Source organism: Trichechus manatus, unplaced genomic scaffold (genome assembly GCF_000243295.1).
Source record: "Trichechus manatus latirostris isolate Lorelei unplaced genomic scaffold, TriManLat1.0 scaffold00047, whole genome shotgun sequence".
Taxonomy (NCBI): domain Eukaryota; kingdom Metazoa; phylum Chordata; class Mammalia; order Sirenia; family Trichechidae; genus Trichechus; species Trichechus manatus.
The window spans coordinates 17,396,393-17,419,166 of NW_004443983.1; the positions used below are offsets into that span (position 1 = coordinate 17,396,393).

General features: G+C 34.4%; 1 pseudogene; it reads left to right on the forward strand.

The window, feature by feature from the left end:
• Positions 1–19,612: 19,612 nt before the first annotated feature.
• LOC101351677 (52 kDa repressor of the inhibitor of the protein kinase pseudogene) lies at positions 19,613–21,861 on the forward strand (annotated as a pseudogene).
• The last annotated feature ends 913 nt before the right edge of the window (positions 21,862–22,774 follow it).

Sequence of the window (22,774 nt, forward strand, 5' to 3'; positions counted from 1 at the left end):
CCTCCCATTCCTGACTCCCCTTCTTCTGTTGTTCCAGGCCAATAGATACCAATTATCATGCCTTGGATGGCCACTTGCAAGCTTTTAAGACCCCAGGCACTACACATGGAACTAGGAGGTAGAACAGAAGCACTAAACATTTATTAGGCCAATTAACTGGAATGTCCCATGAAACCATGACACTAAACCTCCAAACTGGTTGTACATAAGCAGCCTCAGCAACAACTTTGTTATTGTTCTTGTTATAAATTTATCTATCACACAACTTCTGACAATTCAACTTTTTACAGATACACAACTTACTGACAGCAATTATAACAATTGGCAGTGCAACCTTTCCCTTAATCAATTTGATATTTCATCAGTATTAACTCCCCCTTTTTCCCTTCCCTCCGCCCCTGGTAACCACTAATAAACTTTGTTATCTATACATTTGCCTTTTCTTATGTTTTTATATAAGTGCAGTCATACAATATTAGTCCTTTTGTGATGAACTTTTTTCACTCAGCATGTGTTCCAGCTCCGTTCATATTGTAGCATGTATTAAGACTTCACTTCTCCTACTGGTTGAGTTGTATTCCACTGCATGTATGTACCACATTTTGTCTTTCCATTCATCTGTTGATTCTTCTAGATTTTCAGTCATAGTTAAAAAGTCTTATAATACACGTTTCTTCTAGTTATCATATTATATAGTTTCTCTATCTATTTGAGTCTAATTCTAGGTTATCTATTTTATCCCCCCAATCTCTTGCCTAATCATGTACCAATACAATACTATTTTAATTATAGATTAGTATGTTCTAATCTCTCTCTGTACATTTTTTTTTCCTCCCCAGTGATTCTCTGATTATTCTTAGGTGTTTGTCTCATACAAATTTTGGCATCAATTTGTCTAACTCTATTATTATTATTTAATTTGGTGGTATCTTTATTGGGATGACACTAAATTTATAAATTAATTTAGAAATAACTGACATTTTTATAATGTTGAATCATCCTATCCAAGAAATGGAAATGTCTTTCTATTATTTGCCCAAGTCTACTTTTCCTTTTTTTAACCTTTCAGGAGTTTTTTTTAATTTTAGTTTTCCCCATAGGTTTTTTTGAAGTTTATTCTTGAGTATTTATTTTGTGTTGTTGCTATTTTAAATGTTTTCTCCACCATTATATTCTCTATTTTAATATTGCTTAGTATATAAAGGGTATTGATTATTATGTATTGATTTTATATCCTAGTGCCTTACTGAATTATCTTATGTAATTTTGTAATTGGTGCTCTGTGCATTTCTTGGTATACTATCATATAATCTGTGAATAAAAAGTTTCATTTCTTTCATACCAATTTGTATGCATTAAATTCATTTCTCTTGTCTAATTGCAATGGCTAATACATTCCACTGGCTAATACTTCTAGTACAATATTGGATAGTAGCAGATTTAAGTGTACATTCTTGTCTCTGTGAACTTAGTGGAAATGTCTCTAGTGTTTTCTATTATGTTTTGGGGAAATTTTGTATGTGCATTTATGTATTTATATATTAATATGAATAATTTCTATCCTATAGAGGTAGGTATTGAATTTTTTAAGGCTTTTAAAGCATCTATGGAGGTAACCATATGATTTTTTTTTGTTTCTATTAACATGGTATATAATATTAATACATTATTTCTGAAATTAATCCTATCCATCATATTATCCATTACCATAGAGTCAATTTCAACTCATAGCAACCTATATGGAGGGGCCCTGGTGGCACAGTGGTTAAGAGCTACAGCTGCTAACCGAAAGGTTGCCATTTCGAATCCACCAGCTGCTCCTTGGAAACCCTGTGAACCAGTTCTACTCTCTCCTATAGGGCTGCTATGAACTGGAATCAACTCGAAGGCAATGGGTTTGAGTTGGTCATATTATATTCTTTTTTAACGAGCTTTTAGATTTTGTTTGCTAATATTTTTGTATTTTTTGTATCCATATTCTTAAGAGATATTGGTCTGTGTTTTTCTTATTGTCTACTTTCTTTAGCAGTTTGTAAAAGGATTTAGGGTATTTCTGTGTCAGTCTACTGGAGTAATTTGAAGGACATTAAGACAATATGGTCTTTGAAGATTTGGAAGAATCCCCTTTAAAACTATTTGAACCTGTTTCCTTGTCTACAGACAATCCTAGATAACTTTCTCAGTTGATAGCATGGGAATGTGTCTGTTTAAATTTTTCTAGGGTCAATTTGGTTATCTGTATTTCTCTAGAAAAATATGCACTTCATAAATAGTCTCAGATTTATTTGCATTTAAGTCTTTAGAGTAGTTTCTCTGATTTCTTTGGTTTTGGTGGTTATTTGTACCTTGTTTTTCTTGTTGTTTAGCTCCAAATTTTAATCTAGTATATCTTCTACCTGAAGACCTTCTCTTAAAATTGCTTGCAGTGAATTTCTGCCAAAATTGAAGTCTTTTTCAGCTCTTGGGTGTATTTCAAAGTGTTTAACGTGTCTTCTGTTTTGAAATATCTATAAATATAAAATAGAATAATAGGATGATATCTAGGACTTTTTTTATTTGTTTGTTTTCTTGTTAGTACATTAGTTCATTTAAGACATTTTTGTCTCTGAATCTCATTATTTCTGATAAGAAATCTGTGTTTATTATTAGGTTTGTTCTTTTGTACATAAAATGTCATTTTCTTCTAGCTGCTTTTAAAATCGTCTCTATTGCTGCTTTTCAGCTGTTTGATTATGTTGTAATTCAGGGTGGTTTTCTTTCTGTTTATTCTGGTTGGGGCTTGTTGAGCACAGGGATCTGTGAAATTATAGTTTTTATTAAATTTGAAAAATTTTCTATTATTATTTCTCCAAATATTTTGGCCACCTCTTTCATCTTTTTGTTTCTATGTCTTCATTTACATGTTGGTTTGAATATTTTATGTTTTTCCAGGATTTTATTTATATGTATATATTTTAAGATGGTTTATACTACCATGTCTTCAAATTCACTTTCTTTACCTGCAATATCTAATCTACTGTGAATTCCACCTTGTCCATTTTTTCTTCATTTGATATGTTGCATTTTTCATACCTAGAAGTTCTATTGTTTTTTAAAAAAATATTTTCCATCCCCAGTTTTTTTTTTCAATACTTTGCCTGGAATATATGAACCACTTTATTTCATACCCTTAAGTATTCCTCCAATGTGAGAATCTTTTTTTCAATTACATATTTGATCTTTGCTTCTCATATAGTTTTCCAGTTGTTCTTATATACTCCCTTAGATGCTTATAATTTTTTGTTCAGATGTTTGTTCTCGGTCCTCCTTACATATCAGATTGTCTCTCACTTTTTTGATGTTTTTACTTTTTTCTCTGTGATTCATGAGAACTTTCCAGGTTTGTTCTCCAAATTTAAATTTCTAGATTGCCTATTTTATTCTTTACAACATTATATTTAACTTCATTACTGCAATTTTAATTTCCTTGAAAATTTTTTATCTTATCCAGGTTAGTTCATTAAAATTAATTTTCTTAGGTTGGCAGACACTATAGGTTGACTGGAATAATTTTAATTTCCATCCACCTTATGCTTTACATATCGTTACATAAATTCTAGATAGATTAAAAAATGTGATTAATCTGTTTCCCTTCTAGCTAGGCTTCAACTTATAGCTCAATCTCAGTCAATGAAATAATGGCAGATGTACGTGGTTGCTTTCAGTTCTGCAAGAAAAAAATAAGTCTATATCAATCAGGGTTAAGTAAAGAAACAAAATTTATACCACCTAGTTTAATGGAGACAGTTAAATAAAATGAATTAGTAACTAGATTTAACTGTTATATCTACACTGAAAAACAAACAAAAAAATTCAAAAGTTATCATGGAGATAGCAACTGCAGAAAATACAAACACCACTATGGGTGAGGAAATAAAGGGAATTGTTTGAAACAATGAAAATGTAAAGCTCAGAAGAATAACCTCACAGAGCTGAAATTCAGACATCCCAGGAGGCCATGTTACTTGGTTGATTCTGCCATCTCTAAAGAGGTGCAATGAGGCTGATTCTGTGAGTATATAGGAAATAAATTATTAACTATATTTAACTACTGTTATGGGAACAAACTGCTTCTGTCAGGTAAAAAAAGCAATGCTGAGAGGAAGCAAAATGGAAAGAGAAAAATTCCTTCTTAGTCCTGCATTCTTTTCTAAAGCCCCTACTGATAGAACATAATAGAGAACCAGCTGTCAAGCAGAAATATTGTTTGCAGAGTTCCAGCTCAGCATCAGAAAGCTGACCAGAGAAGGGTGGGTTAGGGCTATGAGAAAAGAGCTTACTGGCATAGTGCCAGTAAAAATTATTAAAAATAGCAGTCTTTTTATCACCCATATTTGAAACTCAGAATGCTTTTTGCAATATTTAAATCTATATCTGCATATCTATCTCTGTATTTATATCTATATGTCTATCAAAAATAAAATTTTAGGCAAAATATGTATATTAATGTATTTATTTGAATTGAAAATTAATTATATATTTCTGATAGCATTTCAGTATAATTTGCCTTATTAATCTGACAATAATCATTGACTTTGCCAATTAATTTATCTGGTAGATATTTTCTATATATTGAGTGAGCCAAATCTGAATCATAAAAGTTTTCACTAAAGTGTTTTTAAAGTTTTAATACATTCTACTTATCTCTAAAGCATCCTATTAAAATATTATATTGAAAGGATTTCATGAAAGTAAATATGTTTCATTTTCACAACCCTTTCTACATATATTATAGTAAAAAATGGTGCCTATAAGTAAAACAGTAATAGACAGAAATAATACATATTTGTTAAAGCTTTTTTGTTCATTTTCCACAAACTGGGAAAATGATGGGGCAATAAATTGTTCCAAAAGTCAGGTGGCTTCCACTTTGTTTGTTTTTTACAGAATTGAAGGAGGATCTAATTGAGTTTTCAGCAGATGAATTGGAAACTATGTTTTTGGTGATAGATCACTATTTGAATTTTGGCCTCTAACACGGAATGACTAAAAAAAAAAACAGTTACTGTTGAGTAGATTCTGACTCATGGTGACCCATGTGTATCAGAGTAGAACTGTGTTCCATGGGGTTTTCAATGGATGATTTTTCAAAAGTAGGTTACCAGGCCTTCAGAGGTGTCTCTGGGTAGACTTGAGGCTCCGGCCTTTCAGTTAGCAGCAGCAGCTGAGCATGTTAACCGTTTACATCACCCAGGGACTCTGGAAGGATTTTTAGCAAATTTAATAAGTCAAAGCTTCTATTTCCATCCAGTTACTTTTGTGAGCAAGAATTCACAGTACTTAGGCCAACATGGTGCTATAGACAGAAACACCACACAGTCCTTCTACAGCAAAGATTCAAAAAACTAAGTAAAACAGAGACAAACATCAATCCTGGAACCCTCAGTGTCAAATGAAGGGATAAAGAACTCAACCAAGCACCAAATAGAATAAGAAACTGACAGAGAACAGAGATTGAAGAGAGATACAGGGTGGAGGTATCAGCTAATGCGATACAGATTCGCCATCTTGGACCCCTCAGGCACCAAGAATGATGGACAGGGAGTACCAGAAGGCAGCTTCATGGAGCTCCCAGCAGGAGACAGAGCACCCGGTAACCAGCAATACACACTTTCCCACCCCCTACACTTCTTCCCCCTGCTCTACCTCCACCACTTTCTGGTGGCTGCAGTCCCTCTGCCGGGGAGACACCTGCTCCTTGCCATTTGGATTTGCCCCACCCACACTGGCCATCTCCTTCAGTGCCGTTTTTTTGTTGCTGTTGTTACTTTTTTTGGCTTTTTTTGGTTTCTTCTGTCTCTCTCATCTCCTTCATTTCTCTTGAACACTTGGCATCATGTGCCATCTCACTCCTTGACAGGCTGTGCAGCCTGCAGAGTCAATTCCTTGGTCTGTGCCACCATGCCGGTGGGCCCCTTGGGGGCATTTTTTTTTTTTCTTTTTCTTCATTTCTCAGTTTCTTGTCTCTCTCTACCTTCATTCTTTTCCTTTCTCCCAAATACCTGGCACCTTGGGCCTCCTCTGCTCCTTCTAGACAGGCTGTGCAGCACCACTCAGCTGAGGAACCACTTCCTTCATCTGCACTGCTAAGTCAGGGGGCTCCCTTGGGTTTTTTCTCCCCCCTTTTCTTGCTTTCTTGTCTCTCTCTACCATCCTTCTCTTCTTTTCTCCTGAACACCTGCTGTCATGTGCCATCTCTGCTCCTTCTAGAAAGGCTGTGCATCACCTCTCAGCTGGGGAGCCCCTTCCCTGGTCCATGTGGCTAAGCCAGAGGACTCCCTCAGGGAATTTTTTTTTTTCTTTTCTCTCTTCCTTTTCTTTCTCCTAAACACCTGGCACCATGTGCCATCTGTGCTTCTTCTTGACAGGCTGCACAGCACTGCTCAGCTAGGGAGCCCCTGCCCTGGTCCACACCACCACATCAGTAGGCTCCCTCAGGACATTTTTTTCTCTATTCTTTTCTTTTCTTGGTTTCTTCTCTCACTCTACTTTCCTTCCTTTCCTTCCTCCCAACCACCTGTGCTGTCTTCGCCAGTGTTGTGTCCTATCTTACCCTTCACCAAAGTTACCACTTATCTATTGTCTAGTCAATGTTTTTCCATCTCCACCTCTCTCCTTCCTTGTAACCATCAAAGATTGTTGCTTTTTGTGCATAAAGCTTTTCATGAGTTTTTATAGTGATCTCACACAATATTTATCATTTTGTGATTGACTTATTTCACTCAGCATAATGCCCTCCATATTCATCCATGTTGTAAGATGTTTCGAAGGTTCATCGTTTTTATCTTTGCATAGTATTCCACCGTATGTACCATAATTTGTTTATCCATTCATTTGTTGATGGGCATCTAGGTTTTTGCTATTGTGAATAATGCTGCAATGAACATGGGTGTGCATATGTCTATTCGTGTGGTGGCTTATTTCTCTAGGATATATTCCCAGGAGTGGGACTGCTGGATCATATGGTATTTCTATTTCTAGGTTTTTAAGGAAGTGTCATAATATAGAAGAAATTTTTGATATATGTTCTAGTAAGAGGAAATGCTTTAAGGGGTTGAAGAAATACTTTTATTTTGAAATGTCAATGTTGGTGGTGGTGGTGTGTGTTGGCAGTAGATTCCTATTCATAACAGCTCTGTAGGACAGAGTAGAACTACCCCATAGTGTTTCTTAGGCTGCAATCTTTATGGGAGCATATAGCTAGGTCCTTTCTTCCACGGAGCAACTCATGGGTTCGAACTGCTAACCTTTGGTTAGCAGCAGAGTGCTTAACCATTGTGTCACTAAGGCATCTTGAAGTGTCAATACTTACAAAATATAAAAAAAATATTATCTGAAGCTATTTAAGAAGAAGACTTTGTGGTGCAATGGTTAAGAACTTGGCTCCTAATTGAAAGGTTGGCAGTTCAAATCCACCCAGCAGCTCCATGGGAGAAAGACCTGGCAATCTGGTTTAGTAAAGGTTACAGTCTAGGAAACCCTATGGTGCAGTTCTACTCTGTCACATGGGGTTGCTATGAATCAGAATGAACTTAATGGCACCCAACAACAAGAACAAAGCTATTTAAACTTAGACATTTTAGATCTTAAAATGTATAAGAGAATATAGCATTTTAAACATCTTTGGATCTATCTAAGCAAATTTTTGGTGTGTAAATCATGACATTTTCTTCTTCGAGTTCTTTTCATTGAGGCACTGCATTTAACTCAACGAGTGTATTTCTGGCTGCCATAATGAGCTAGTAGTTCTACTGTCAGGAGCTGTAAGAAAATACACTGACAAGGACACACTGTCTGAGGTTATTTATTCTTTTCTATATCCATTTCCCACCACTAAAATTGAACATAAGACCATCTGATGTTACTTAAACTCCTTTAAAGTCAACCATGCAGTCCAATCCTCCCCAGAAAGAAATAAAAAAGGGTTTATCTAGACCCTGCATTAGAAAATGGACATGGTATTATTTTATACAACCATTAAATAGTTGGAAATTTGTCAAATATTATCAAGAAAAGTGTTCAAACACCAGTGTTTTTTTTTTTTTTTTTTTTGACAAATGTCATTTTTCTAGCACTGATTTAGTTTCCATGCTGGTGAAGAAGCTAGTTAATACTACTTGAAAATGGTTTTTACATCATTAAATTTAGTTTATGTATTTTTTCTCTGGACAATATTTATGATATACTCCAACTTGCTGAGTACTTTTGCAAGACTGACATAATATATTTTTCTGTACAGAAACTGATCACTTTATAGTCCACACATGGCATATTTTTAATTCTGATTCACTAAGTAGTTACCTATAATTAAAAATTTTATTGATGGAATGATAAAAACTCAGCAGAAAATCCTGTTTATATTTAATGGCAATATCGCAACATAAATTCTTTAAATATTAACTGCAGAGATTTGTACTGAATATTATTATTTTTCAATATGAACAATGCACACATATTCATTAAAATACTATTTTTAGGAAAATTATGTGAAAAGGGAAACATATTATAGACCATGTTTCTTATAGTATATTTCAAAAAAAATTATGAACAAGGAAAATATTTTTAGCATTACTGGAATATTTTAATGTGCTAAATCATGCATAATATTTTCCACATCAAAGAGTAATATTTGAAAGAATAACAATTGGAAACATTGTTATAAGAGTGGTTATACCAAGGGGGAAGAAATACAAAAGCTATTAATTTTCTTTTCTATTTTCAAAACTTTCTCCAAGCAAGATTACTTTCATAGTCATAAAAACAATAAATATTCTTTTACAGTAACTATTGAGAAGTACATTGAATATGATCCTTTATAATTGTTTCATAAACTAAGAATCTGTCATAATCAACATGATTACCAATAATATAAGAAGTTTTATGATCTGCAATGATAAATTCATATAAAAATGCCTTTAAACATTTTCACTAAAACTTAAATATTGTTTCAGCTATAAAATATGGATTTCTCACATTCATACTTCTAGACTCCTAAAATGTTAGAAAATACATTTATGTTCATTAAAGCCACCCACTCTTGGAATTTCTGTTACAGCAGCACTAAGAAACCAAGACAGAAATCAAGTATAAAACTTAGAAAATTTTAAGTTGTAAATATTCTACACACTCCATGCGCTTCCAAATTTATTTTACCCTTGCCTTCCTCCAACCACTGTTTCCAAATGCCAGAAATAGGAATATTTGCACTTTTCCTAAACAATATCCTATGTCCAGAATTCTACTCCTAAAGTTTCAGATTATTCTCATTCTTGTTATTAAGTCTAGTACATCTATTAGTAATTTGTGTTCTTTTTCTGGTTATTTTTGTATCTCAGCATGCAAACAAATAATAATTATAAACTGCATGAAGAACATTGATTAGGTATTGAATTGATCCAAGACAGTGATGGCTTTCAGTAAATTATTTTGTATTTTACATACTGTAGTGTTATATATTAAGTTCAATATTTTGTATATTGTAAACAGAAAAGTAGTATGATTTTAATTTAATAAAACATTGTTTTTAATTAATATTATGAATAAGTAAATCTGATTTTATTTTTTTACTCTATAAACCTAAATCCAGAATTGGTTTAAACCATATAAAGTTAAGTATCAACAAGCAAATATAAATATTTCATATTCCACATTAGTTGGTAAGCTTCTTTTAATGAGTTTGATTATGAATTTCATATGTAAATGCATTTGTAATGCATATATAAACATTACTGATGGCATAGTATAATGACCTATTAATTGACTGGAGAACAGCACAGATTGCAAAAGCTAGAGCTAGTTTAGCAGAAGCAACAGTCACTAAACCTATGGTAGAGTCAAGCATTTGTTAACACAATTTCAGAGGTTATTGATGAAGATACCATGAAAAATGAGTTTCAGGCACTCCAACATTTATATTTACGAATTCATAACATTTACTATGCTAATATGATGCTCCAAGATGTTGACATTCTATGTAACGTCCAAAATTGGCTTGGTTTTGGAACATGTTTTGCTTTTCTTCTTTGAGAAATGTATCAAAATTTGGAACACTCTGTGGTTGAACATGAAATAGAAAATGCTTTTACAGATTACAGGTTCTAAGAGTAATGGGTAACATTAATGGATAATTTTCGATCAAAATGGATTTAAGTAGGGCCTGGATGGGCTAATAATCTTTGAATAGCATTTGGAAGTAGCCCTGGCAGTGCAGTGGTTAAGCATTTGGCTGATAACCAAAGGGTCAGCAGTTCAAACCCACCAGCCACTCATGAGAGAAAAGACCTGGCAACTTGCTCCCATAAGATTTCAGCCTAGGAAACCCTATGGGGCAGTTCTACTCTGTCCTATAGAGTCGTTGTGAGTAGGAATCAACTTGAATTGAAAGTCAGAGTTCAAGGTGCTGGCTCTAGGGGAAGGTTTTCTCTCTCTGCAGACTCTAGGGGAAGGTTCTTGTTTCTTTTCATCTTCTGTTCCTTGGTTCCTTGGTGTTCTTCATGTGGCACATGGCTCACTTGCTTCTGTGCTTAATCTGTTTCTTTTATGACTCAAAAATGCCTTAAGACACAAACTACATTGATACGGCCTCATTAACATAGTAAAGAAAACACTATTTCCAAATGGGATACTATCCATAATTATTGGGTTTAGGATTTACAACACATATTTTGGGGAAACAAAATTAAATCCATAACAATATCAGATATATTTGATGATGCCAGATGCTGATGGAATAAAAAATAACATAACCTGTGTTCTCACAAAGGATTAGATGGATCAATAGAAAGAGAGAGAGAGAGAAAGAAAGATAGGTAGAGATAAATAGATAGATAGTATCCTAGCAACACTCAAGCTACCACAGTATGACAAACTGACAGACAGGTGATGGCATAAAGCATTACATCTCTTGATTTTCGAGGGGTAGTCTTATCCTTAAGTGAATATGAAGGCATTATAGCACAAACTAGTGAGGTAAACAGAAGATGGGCCATTCAGAACCTACACTTAATGAAGAAATGGTGAAATGTGACAGTAGATTACATCTAAAAAGAAAACAGATAAGGATGCATCTGGAGCTATCAAAAATAGATGTGTAGACTTTATTTATACAAGGGAGTAATATTTAAAGAGATGGAAATTTCTTCGCTACAGTATTATACACAATGATGTAGTTTTAAAAGATACACATTTTTTAACTTTGTATCTCTGTTGTCTTTCATTTGGAGCAAAATGAAATCCAGTCATCAATCTTATGGCAATAATTTGGCCTTACTTAATTGCAAAGAAAATCACAAGGATTCTGCTGATTTTCACAACTAACTACTACACAGTTCTGAAAATGCCCAGGTTCTGTTGCAACCTGGAGTAAGTTTTTCAAAAGGTATGTGAACTTTGGCCCAACTTCTAACATTCCAGTTTGAATGTAGATTTTATACTCTACATTGCAAATCAAATAAGAATTCCTTGTTGAAAATTCTCCATCTATGCCTTCTTTTGAGCTCTGGTGGTGCAGTGGTTAAGAGCTCAGGCTGCTAATCAAAAGGCTGGCAGTTCTAATCCACCAGTTGCTCCTTGGATACCCTATGTTGCTGCCATTTTTTTTAGGTGCCGTTGAGTCAGTTCTGACTCAGAGTGACCCTATGAACTCCAGAACAAAACACTGCCCGGTCCTGCGCCATCCTCACAATCGTTATGCTTGACCCCATTGTTGCAGCCACTCTGTCAATCCATCTTGTTGAGCGTCTTCATCTTTTTCGCTGACCCTCTACTTTACCAAGCATGATGTCCTTTTCCGGGGACTGATCCCTCCTGATGACATGTTCAAAGTATGTGAGACAAAGTCTTACCATCTGTTCTTCTAAGGAGCATTCTAGTTGTACTTCTTCCAAGACAGATTTGTTCATTCTTTTGGAAGTCCATGGTATATTCAATATTCTTTGCCAACACCACAATTCAAAGGCATCAATTCTTCTTCGATCTTCCTTATTCATTGTCCAGCTTTCACATGCGTATGAGGCAAGTGAAAACACCATGGCATGGGTCAGGCACACCTTAGTCTTCAAGGTGACATCTTTGCTTTTCAACCCTTTAAAGAGGACTGTAGATGCAGATTTGCCCAATGTAATGCATCTTTTGATTTCTTTACTGCTGCTTCCATAGATGTTGACTGTGGATCCAAGTAAAATGAAATCCTTGATTTCAATCCTTTCTCCATTTATCATGATGTTGCATATTGGTCCAGTTGTGAGGATTTTTGTTTTCTTTATGTCGAGGTATAATCCATATTGAAGGCTGTGGCTTTTGATCTTCATCAGTAAGTGCTTCAAGTCCTCTTCACTTTCAGCAAGCAAGGTTATGTCACCTGCCTACCACAAATTGTTAATGAGTCTTCCTCCAATCCTGCTGCCCCATTCTTTTGCTTATAATCCAGCTTCTCGGATTATTTGCTCAGAATACAGACTGAATAGGTATGGTGAAATGATACAACTCTGAAGTAATTTGAAAGTCTGGCATAGACTTTCAAACTTTCAATGGGAAAGGTCAAACGGAAATGTAAGATATGTGTCATCTTCATCCCCTCTAAGTGGTGCAAATGTTTTTGTGGTTTTTTTTTTGTTGTTGTTGTTTTTCAGAGGTTAGACATCACCATTTACTTTAGTTATCGAGTGTGTGCCTTAAAAAAATGCAGAAAATGACTCTTCAGATCTTTTCTGGCATGAACGTAAAAATATTCTATTCTATGGAGTAGTGAAGTAGTAGAATGTTCACCTCCCACTGAAAACTTTAAATAGAAGTATAAAAAGTTTAATCTGTAAATTTATATGCATTGTTAAAATTAATATATTTTAAAATATTGGGACTAATTTAGTGTTTACCAACTGAAGCAAAAAAAAAAAAGGCTAAATGTGTTCATTAAGGCTTCCAATATTGTAAAGCAACTAAACATCCTGTATGTAAATAAACAGCCTTTTAAGATAAGCTTACTCATTATTTTGTTATAGTGATAATTTCCTAACCACATCCACTCTGTAGAGCACACTTTTGTTAAAAATGATCATCTATGAGACCTCCCCCTCTCATCTCCATTTCCATTATGTGACAGTTTGATGATGTTTCAGTTCTCAAAACAACAGAAGTTAGTGAAGGCCGCAGATCCAAAACACCTAGTCTCCCTGATGACTCTCTTAATTCAGAGGACATTAAATTCTCCCTTCTATATCCATTTGACTTCAGAGTTACTCTGGATTTTATTATTTTACTTTTTGATTATTTGCCTGAGTATTCACTTTTTTTTTTTTTTTTGGTCTTTGGAGACCATAACTAGTCTCTACTTTTTGATGAGAAATCTTATTTTTGTTATACTTTATTTCCCAAAAATTAAAATACAAAATCTTATTTTTACTATATTTATATTTAGCATTTTCTTCTGGAATTGTATAATATACAAAAGCAATTTATTGCAAAATCTTGCATTAGTGCAACTACACATTCTTACAGCCACAAGAGTTCTGGTTAAAATCAGCACATAATAATTGCATCATAAGTTATGATTCATAACTATACTGTAATTGATAATGAAAACAAAAGACAAATATTTCATGGAGAAATGAATCATCTTTAATCCAGTGTGTTTTTGTATCTTCTAGCTTGTAGTTTAATACATCTACAGAAAGCCTCTCACTATCTTTACCCCTGATTACTATATTAACAATAATACTAATCCATGTAATTATGAATTTTTATGAGAAAGACAATTCATTATATATAGCCATTTTATTTAAATCTTATAACAAATATTAACAAAAAATATTATTATTCCCATTTTTCAAGAGGAAAACTAAAGCATAAAGTATCCACTGCTGTGGAGTCGATTCCAACCCCATAGGACAGAGTAGAGCTGCCCCATAGGGTTTCCAAAGAGCTGCTGATGGATTTGAACTGCCAACCTTTTGGTTAGCAGCCGAACTCTAACCCACTACCCTACCAGGGCTCCATAAGGTAGTCATGTAAACTATCTTTATAGAATCTGTTCTATGTACCCCTTTCATGTCATTTTTTTGTTACTTTATTAATTCACTCACTGTTCAACAAAAATTAATTGAGCACTTAATATGTGCCAACCATGATACTAATTATTGGGCATTTAAGGCTGGGCAGATGTTTTCCCTGAAAAGGAAGGGCTATGAATATGTTTAATAAGCTGGAATAAGGTCCTTGGTATTATACTGAATTAAGTAGTCTCAAAGGTTTCCTAATTAGTTCTTTTTCTTCTCAGTATTCCTAAGTATTATTAAATTATCCTGTAGAAAATGCTTGGCAAGATCACATAGAAGTTTTAGATCTGATTGTAATTTGCCTTTAAAGGATGAAGCAACTGAGAGAAAGTAACAGTAAAGACCTGAGGCTCTGTAGTCAGACTGTCTCAGTTTGAATTTCATTCATTTAGTGATATTGGACTCTGAGTCTCATTTTTGCCATGTTTTAAGGATGAATAATGATTTTAAGTTTGTTATGAGAATGTAAATTGTTTGACATTGCCAGGCTTTTAATAAGCACTGACAAAACCTGTACCTCTTCCCCAAAACAAAACCTTTTTCTTCTATTTTTTCTATATATGCTAAATATGGCCCTCTCTATTCAGTTACTCAAGCTTCAAACTGAGTTCTTACCAACCATCTCCTATCTCTCAGTCATCCACTAAGTAGTCAGTCATCAAGTTTCTCTAATTCTACTTCTTCCTTTAAATAGAAAGAACCCCTCCCTTCTTTTTTCACATGACCACTGATTTAGTATATACTTTTGTCCTTTTTTCCTGGACAATTTACTTAAACCAATCATTCAGGGTCTTTTTATGTTTGTTTTTTCTTTTTTTACTTTCGTATCACCTAAAAAACATAATTTCTAGAATTCTGTGGGAAAGGAAGAAATTCAAACTACCATTGTTATTCTCTTTGAGCTTAAGATAAAGTTGAGGAAACCTGATATAAATTTTTAAAATTACACATTATTTTATGAAGTTTATTGTATTACTGCAACAGATTTCATAAGACAAATTATGAATTGACAAATAGCGTAGAAATTGATTGACACGGGAGTCTAGAAGACTGGGGACAACTGTTGATTAAAAATTTTTAGAAAGGCTTAAAAGTTAATTGGAATCTGGCATTTTGATTAACCAAGAAAGGTGAACAGGTTATTAGTAATTGTAGAATTAAAGCAATCAAAGTAGCATGGCTTAATGTGTCTAAAATTTAGAAATTTTTGAGATTCCCTTCACTTAATTCTAGGGAGTAGGGAATTCAGATCTGTATTTCTTATGCCTCCTGAGGCAGTTTCTGGGAGATATCTGCAGCCTCAGCAGCCACCATGATGAGTAACCTTCAAAGACTAGCCCAGGATGCTTGAAAACAGAACCCTAGAGACTCTCTTTATCTCTAACTACTTCCATGAATGACTGAAACCTGGGAACCAGGTTAAAACTATTATCTCACTGAGGCCCTAGCTGTCACTTCCTAGGCATTACTGGTCATTCCCTCTTATGTGCTGCCACGACACCTTAATGTAGCCCTACTTCTTGGATTTTCACACTACATCGTAAATATCTGTTAATATGTCTGCCTTCTTAATTAAGGAACCAAGTGTTTAAAAGCAGTAGTATATTTGTTTGCTTTTAATTCTGCACCAGGTAGCATGCATTAGTAATCACTTGGTAAGAGAATTTTGACTGAATAATTTCATATTGTTCATCACTCAATTAGTTCTTTTGTCTTGATGACAATATAGCAAGAACTTGTCTTTTTAAAAATTTCTTCTGCGGTGATATATACATATATATGCATATATACACCAGTTATGTATATTATTTATAATTTATTTTTACTGAATTGAATAGATGTGTGGGCATTTTCTAGATACAGTTGTATTTTGAATAATAGTTATACTAAGCTGGCTTCAACTGATAGCTGCTTTCCATGTCCTATAGGCATTTTGATTGATTTTTACAATTCGTGGGTTCTTTAAACTTGCCTGAACACAATTCTTTCTCTACACACATCAAAGAACACACACTGTATTTCATTATCTCAATTGATTGTTTTAACTTCTAATCTTCATGGAAGGGTTCCAATCACTTTCCTGACTCCCTAAGTCATTTACTTTGTTAGTTCAAACCCCCTTGCTCATTTTACTTTCCAAGTTAAAAACTTCAAATGCTAAATCAAAAGATGGGTGAACTTATTTTTAGTAGTATGTATATACACATTTTCTCTTCCAATCTTGCCTCTAGGCTTTCTGAAGCTTCTGCCTGAATAAGATTTTTGGCAGTCCAGAAATTGTGTACTCCCAATTCCTGCAGGCAATTTATTATAAATACAGTAAACATGCAATGTCCATAATATTTTTGAAATACTCTCTGATTTAAGTGCCCATTTCAGGAAGCTGCTTTTAAACATCCCCATACTTCATATGCTCTGATAATCACAGAGAAAGTGGAAAAAATTATTCTGCCTCAAAAGGAAAAAAAAAAGGCATTGTGTGGTAAAGAATATTTTAAAACGTATTTTAAATAATTTCAGACTTACAGAAAAGTTGAAAAAAAATAATTTCCATAAACCGTTCACATAGATTCCCCAAATGTCAACATTTTACCAAGTGGTTTTTGCTATATCATTCTCTTGTTTCTCTATTTTTTTCTGAACTTCTTGACAGAAAGTTCATGAAATGATACAAATTAGCACTAAATAATTCAATGTGTACTTTCTAAAGACAGAGGCATTTTATTAATAATCTTTTATTATCAATTATCACAATTATCAAAATTAGGATATTAAGACTTATAATCATCTACAGACTTTATTCAAAAATTTTCATTTGTATCAAAAGCATCCTTTATACCAAAACAAACATTTTTTGTTTGTTTGTTTTTTGCTTTGGTTCGGTATTACATGGCACATTGAGTTGTTCCATCTTTTTGTTTTCTTTAATCTAGAAGAGTTCCCCCATCTGTCTTTGTCTTTCTTCACCTAGCATTTTTTTAGAGGCCAGTTATTTTGTAGAATGTCTCTTAAATTGTTTGTGCAATATTATCTCGTGGTCAGAATCAGGATACTCATTCTTTGCAAGAAAATCACTGAAGTGATGTTCTGTTGTAAATGCACTGCATCACGAGGCACACGATATCTATTTATCATATTACTGGTAATGTTACCTCAGATTATTTGATTTAGGTGGTGTCTACCAGATGTCTGCAATGCAAAATTATTTTTTTTTTTCCTTTGGAATTAGTAACTATCTTATGGGGAAATACAGTAATATTCTTGTGTCTCATTAAACTTTATTAGTTTTAGCACTCATTGATGATCCTTGCCTGTAACTCTTGTAACTATGGTGGTTACCAGAAGGTGTTTTTCTAATTCTATAATTTCTTCTACATTTAATAGTTGGAATTACATCACAAGAAAAAGGTTTCTCTTCTCCTTTATTCATATATTAATTTATTTTTATCAGCATGGACTTATGGACTTATTTTAGTCTAAGGGTTACAATCCCTTACTATCATTGTTTGCCTTAGATAGCAAAGTATACAAAATTTGTCAGTGGAAGAACCAGCAAAGTGACTCATGTGCCTTTTTGACACATACTATTATTTTTTAGCATTTCCTTATTTTCTGTCACAAAAAAAATATTTTCCAGTCTTATCTTGTATTTTCCTTGACCAAACCCCAGAAAAAGTTATTCATGAAAGAAGTCTAGTTTCTTTTAGTGAAAAAATGATATTTGGAAACTAATATCTACTTGGTAAGCTTATTTCTATTTGGTGGGTATGTTTTCTATAAGATTTTAGTAGACCGAGCTAGCAAATACATACATGCAAATAAAGAAATGCATGCATAAATATCTATATTTATTTGTTTAGCTAACTACCATTCTACCTAAAATAGATTTTATAGAAGTTTGACAAATTTCTTGAAAGATACAATTGAAACTGTTAAAAGAAGAAACTGAAAGGCTGAACAGTCCTAAATACATTAAAAAAATATAATTTTTTTACCAAAAATATTTATATAAACTCCAGATGCAATTTGCTTTTTTGGTAAAAGCTTCCTAATGTATAATAAAAATAACATCAAGCTCAAGCAAACTCTTCCAAATAAATAGAACTGGAACATTTTCCACTTCTCTTTTTAAGGCCAGAATAAACTTGATACTGTATCCATAAAGGACCTCATAAGAAAGGGCAATTGCATTTCAATTTCTGTTATGTAAAGAGATGTAAAAATATTATTAAATCAAACCTAGTGATATAGAGAAAAGTTAATGCATTATGACCAAGTGATGGTATTCTAAAAATGCAAGAAGTTTTTTTTTTGTATTTAATAATCAGTCACTGCTTTTAATCACATTAGCAGAAAAGAAAGAGATCAAATTATCATCTCAGTATATGTAGAATTAACATTTTATATAATTTAGCATTCATACACAATACAATTCATAAAAATCTAAGACAGAAGGAATATTCTTTAAATGTGTAAAGAATATATACAAAATCCTACAGCAAACACATGTTAATGGTGTATTATTAAAAGCTTTCCCCTAAAATTTAAAATAGGGGATACCCATAAAGAACTACTTCCACTCAACATCTTCACGGATATCACTGTCAGTGCAGGAGAGCAAGAAAAAAATAAATAAATAAGGGAAGTTTTCAAAAAAAATAAATAAATAAACCAGTCATTCACAAATAACACGAACACATATGTAGAAAATCAAAATAATCTACATACAAAGTATTAGAATCAGTAAGTTAATTTTATAGAGTTGCTGCATACAAGGTCAGGAAACAAAGACACAAACCCAAATCACTTTATTTCTCCATACCAGAAAAAATGCAATTAGCAAATTAAATTTTAAAATTATCATTAAAATTGGATAAAAAACATCAATATACTGGAAAAAAATCTAATATGTGCAAGATGTCTACACTGAAAACTACAATGTATTATTGAATTAAAATAAAATTAAACAGAAAATATATTATGTACTTAGACTAGATGGCCCAATATGATAAAGATATAACAGCTCTGCAAACTAGTCTATAGATTCAATGAAATGCTAATATAAATTTCAGCAATTTTTGTGTGTGGACATTCGAATTTTGATAGGCTGATTGTAAAACGTATATAAAAATGCAAAGAATCAAGAGGAACTATGACAAACTTGAAAATAAAAAATCTAGAGGCCTGGCACTATGTTTAATAGTAGAGATATCTTTAATTATTATGTTTAATAATCTTTATAAATTATAAAGCTTTAGTAATTAAAAGGAGTCCTGGTGGAGCAATGGTTAAGCACCCAATTGCTAACCAAAGGGTGGGCAGTTCAAATCACCAGCCATTTCACAGGAGAAAGACGTGGCAATCTGTTTCTGTAAAGATTTCAGACTTGGTCGGTGCACAAGTTCTTTGTAGCCGGCAGACCGGCAGGCCTGGCTCCCCTTCCTGGCCCAACGGGAGGGCGGGCTGCCCTGAAGAGGCAGGAGGGGAGAACTGGGCCAGCCATCAAGCAGACCCCCAACCGCATGCGGAAGAGCACGCAGCCGACTTGGCGTTTTTCAGGTTCCGGTGGGATCCCGCTAGATGCCAGAAGTGGGTGGAGAATTGTAGGAGAGCCGATTTAGAAGATAAAACACCAGATCAGCTTAATAAACATTATCAGTTACGTGCCAAACACTTTGAGACCGCTAGGATCTGTAGAACTAGTCCTCATAGAACAGTTCTTCCAGATAATGCTATACCAACAATATTTGATCTTACCAGTCATCTGAACAATCCACATAGTAGACACAGAAAATGAATAAAATAATTGAGTGAAGATGAAATCAGGACACTGACACAGAAAAAAAGAAATTGTCGAAACTTCTGAACAGAAACAACAACATGAAGAAAGAACAGCCATGCTCAGAACATCAATGCAGAAGAAGGCGGTAAAGAACAGGATGAGGACATTTTACTTTAACCCTTCATGAAGAAGAAAACAAAGAATACTTAAAATCTTCCACTGAAATTTTGATTCTTTTGGGAAAACAATACATACCTCTGAATGGACTTGAAGCTAATGAAATCCCAGAAGGTCTCTTTACTCCCGAAAACTTTCAAGCTCTGCTGGAGTGCTGCACACATTCTGGTGAAGAGGTTCTGAGAAAGCACTTGAGACAACAGCGGTTAACACACTGTTCTGTTCAAAAACGCAGCAGAAATAGATGCTACAGATCTGCAACAGCTGCATTCGGGAGGAAACTCTCAGGGAAGTGAGAGACTCACACTTCTTTTCCATTACCACCGACGACATGGTGGACATAGCAGGGAAAGAGCACCTGGCCGTGTTGGTGAGGTTTGTCGATGAATCTCATAACCCAAGAGAGGAATTTGTGGGCTCCCTACCTTATGAAGCTGATGCAAAAATTTTGGCTGTGAAATTTCACACTACGAAAACTGAGAAATGAGGACTAAATGTGGAGTACTGTCTTGGCCAAGCTTATATTGTGGCCACTGAATTTTCTTCCAAGATGAAAGGTGTTGCTTCTAGACTTGTAGAGAAATATCCTCAAGCCATCTAAGCATTCTACTTTTCCTGTGCATTAAACATGTGGTTGGCAAAATCAGTACATGTTATGGGAGGATATGTTACATTGGGAACGATTGAGGAAGTTTGTTGTTTTTTCCATCGATCACCACAACTGCTTTTAGAACTTCACAATGTAATATCTGTCCTTTTTCAGAACAACGAAAAGAGGGGTAATGAACTAAAGGAAATTTGCCATTCTCAAAGAACAGGCAGGCATGATGCTTTTGAAATTTTAGTGGATCTTCTACAAGTGCTTGTTTTATGTTTAGATGGTATAAATAATGACACAAATATTAGATGGAATAACTGTATAGCTGGCTGAGCGTTTGTACTCTGTAGTGCAGTAACAGATTTTGATTTCATTGTTACCATTGTTGTTCTTAAAAATGTTCACTTTTACAAGAGCAATCGGGAAAAATGTCCAGGGTCAAACCTCTGATGTCTTCTTTGCAGCCAGCAGCTTTACTACAGTGCTGCATTCACTAAATGAAGTGATGGAAAATATTGAAGTTTATCTTGAATTTTCGTTGGAGGAAGCCACCAATTTGGCAACAAAATGACATTAAAATGAAACTCCCTGGGAAATTCCACAGAGCTCAGCAAGGTAACCTGGAATTTCAGTTAACCTCTGAGAGTTACTATAAAGAAGCCTTAAGAGTTCCAACAGTAGAGCACATTATTCAGGAACTTAAAGATATATTCTCAGAACAGCACCTCAAAGCTCTTACATGCTTATCTCTGGTACCCTTTGTCACGGGACAGCTCAAATTCAATATGTCAAGCAGCACCATGCTGACGTGTACAGAAGTGACTTACCCAGTCCTGACACACGTCAGCTGAGCTTCATTGTTGGAAAATTAAGTGGAAACACAGAAAAAAAGATACAGAGCTTCCATCCACCATTTACGAAGCCCTCCATCGCCTGACATCAAGTTCTTTCCTAATATTTATGCATTGCTGAAGATTCTATGTATACTTCTTGTGAAGAAGGTTGAGAATGAGCACTTTGAAGATGGACAAAAGCATCTCAGAGCATACCTGAGGAACACTTTGACAGACCCAAGGTCAAGTAACTTGGCTTTGCTTAACATAAATTTTGATATAAAATATGATCTGGATTTAATGGTGGACACATATATCAAACTCTATACAACTAAGTCAGGGCTTCCTACAGGTGATTCAGAAACTATTGAAACTACATAAGAGATGTTTTAAAATAACTATTCTCTTATATTTGATATTTGGAGGAGGAGCTGTAAGGTGTATGTAGGCCACTTAATCACTAAATAGCTTTGCCTATAGGCCTCCAATTGGATACAATAGCCACTGATAATCTACCTATTTAAATGGTCTTTCTTTGAACTCTCATTCTTTGAAGCTGTATCTGTTCTTCCAGAAGATAGTAGTGGAAGTGCCATGTTTTGTTTCTGTGTGATCTCTGTTGTAGCACTCTGGAATTGTTTTAGTTAAGTCATTTTAGATGCAACATTTATCATCTCTGTGGATCCAATTATCAGGTACTGAGTTACAGTTTTTTTAAGAAACAAATTTTGAAGAGGTGTGGAAAGAAGAAGTACATTTTATAAAATGTTACAATGAATCTCAAGACTGATGTTTGGAGACTTCCAGGCAACTTGACACCATAGACAGAAGCACTTCACTGTCCCTCCACAGCAAAAACCCAAAAAAACTAAGTCAAATAGAGACAAACATCTGTCTTGGAAACCTAAGCATCAAATGAAGAGATAAGAACTCAGCCAAGCACTGAATAGAATAAGAAACTAACAGAGAACAGAGAGTGAGGAGAGTTACGAGCGGAGGTCCTCTATCAGCTAACACAGCACAGATTTGCCATCTTGGACTCCTGTTGGAGATTGGTGAACAGGGAGTACAGGAAAGCACAGCTTCAGGGAGCTGCCAGCAAGAGACATAATAACCAGTAACCAGCAATATATGCTTTCCCACCCCCTACCCTTCTTCACCCCGACTAGGCCTCCTCTGCTTCCTGCAGCCACAGTCTCTTGGCCAGGAGGCACTGGCTTCAGCCCTGTACCACTTGAATTCCACCCACCCAAACAGGCTGGCACCTTCAGTATCATTTGTTTGTTGCTGGTGT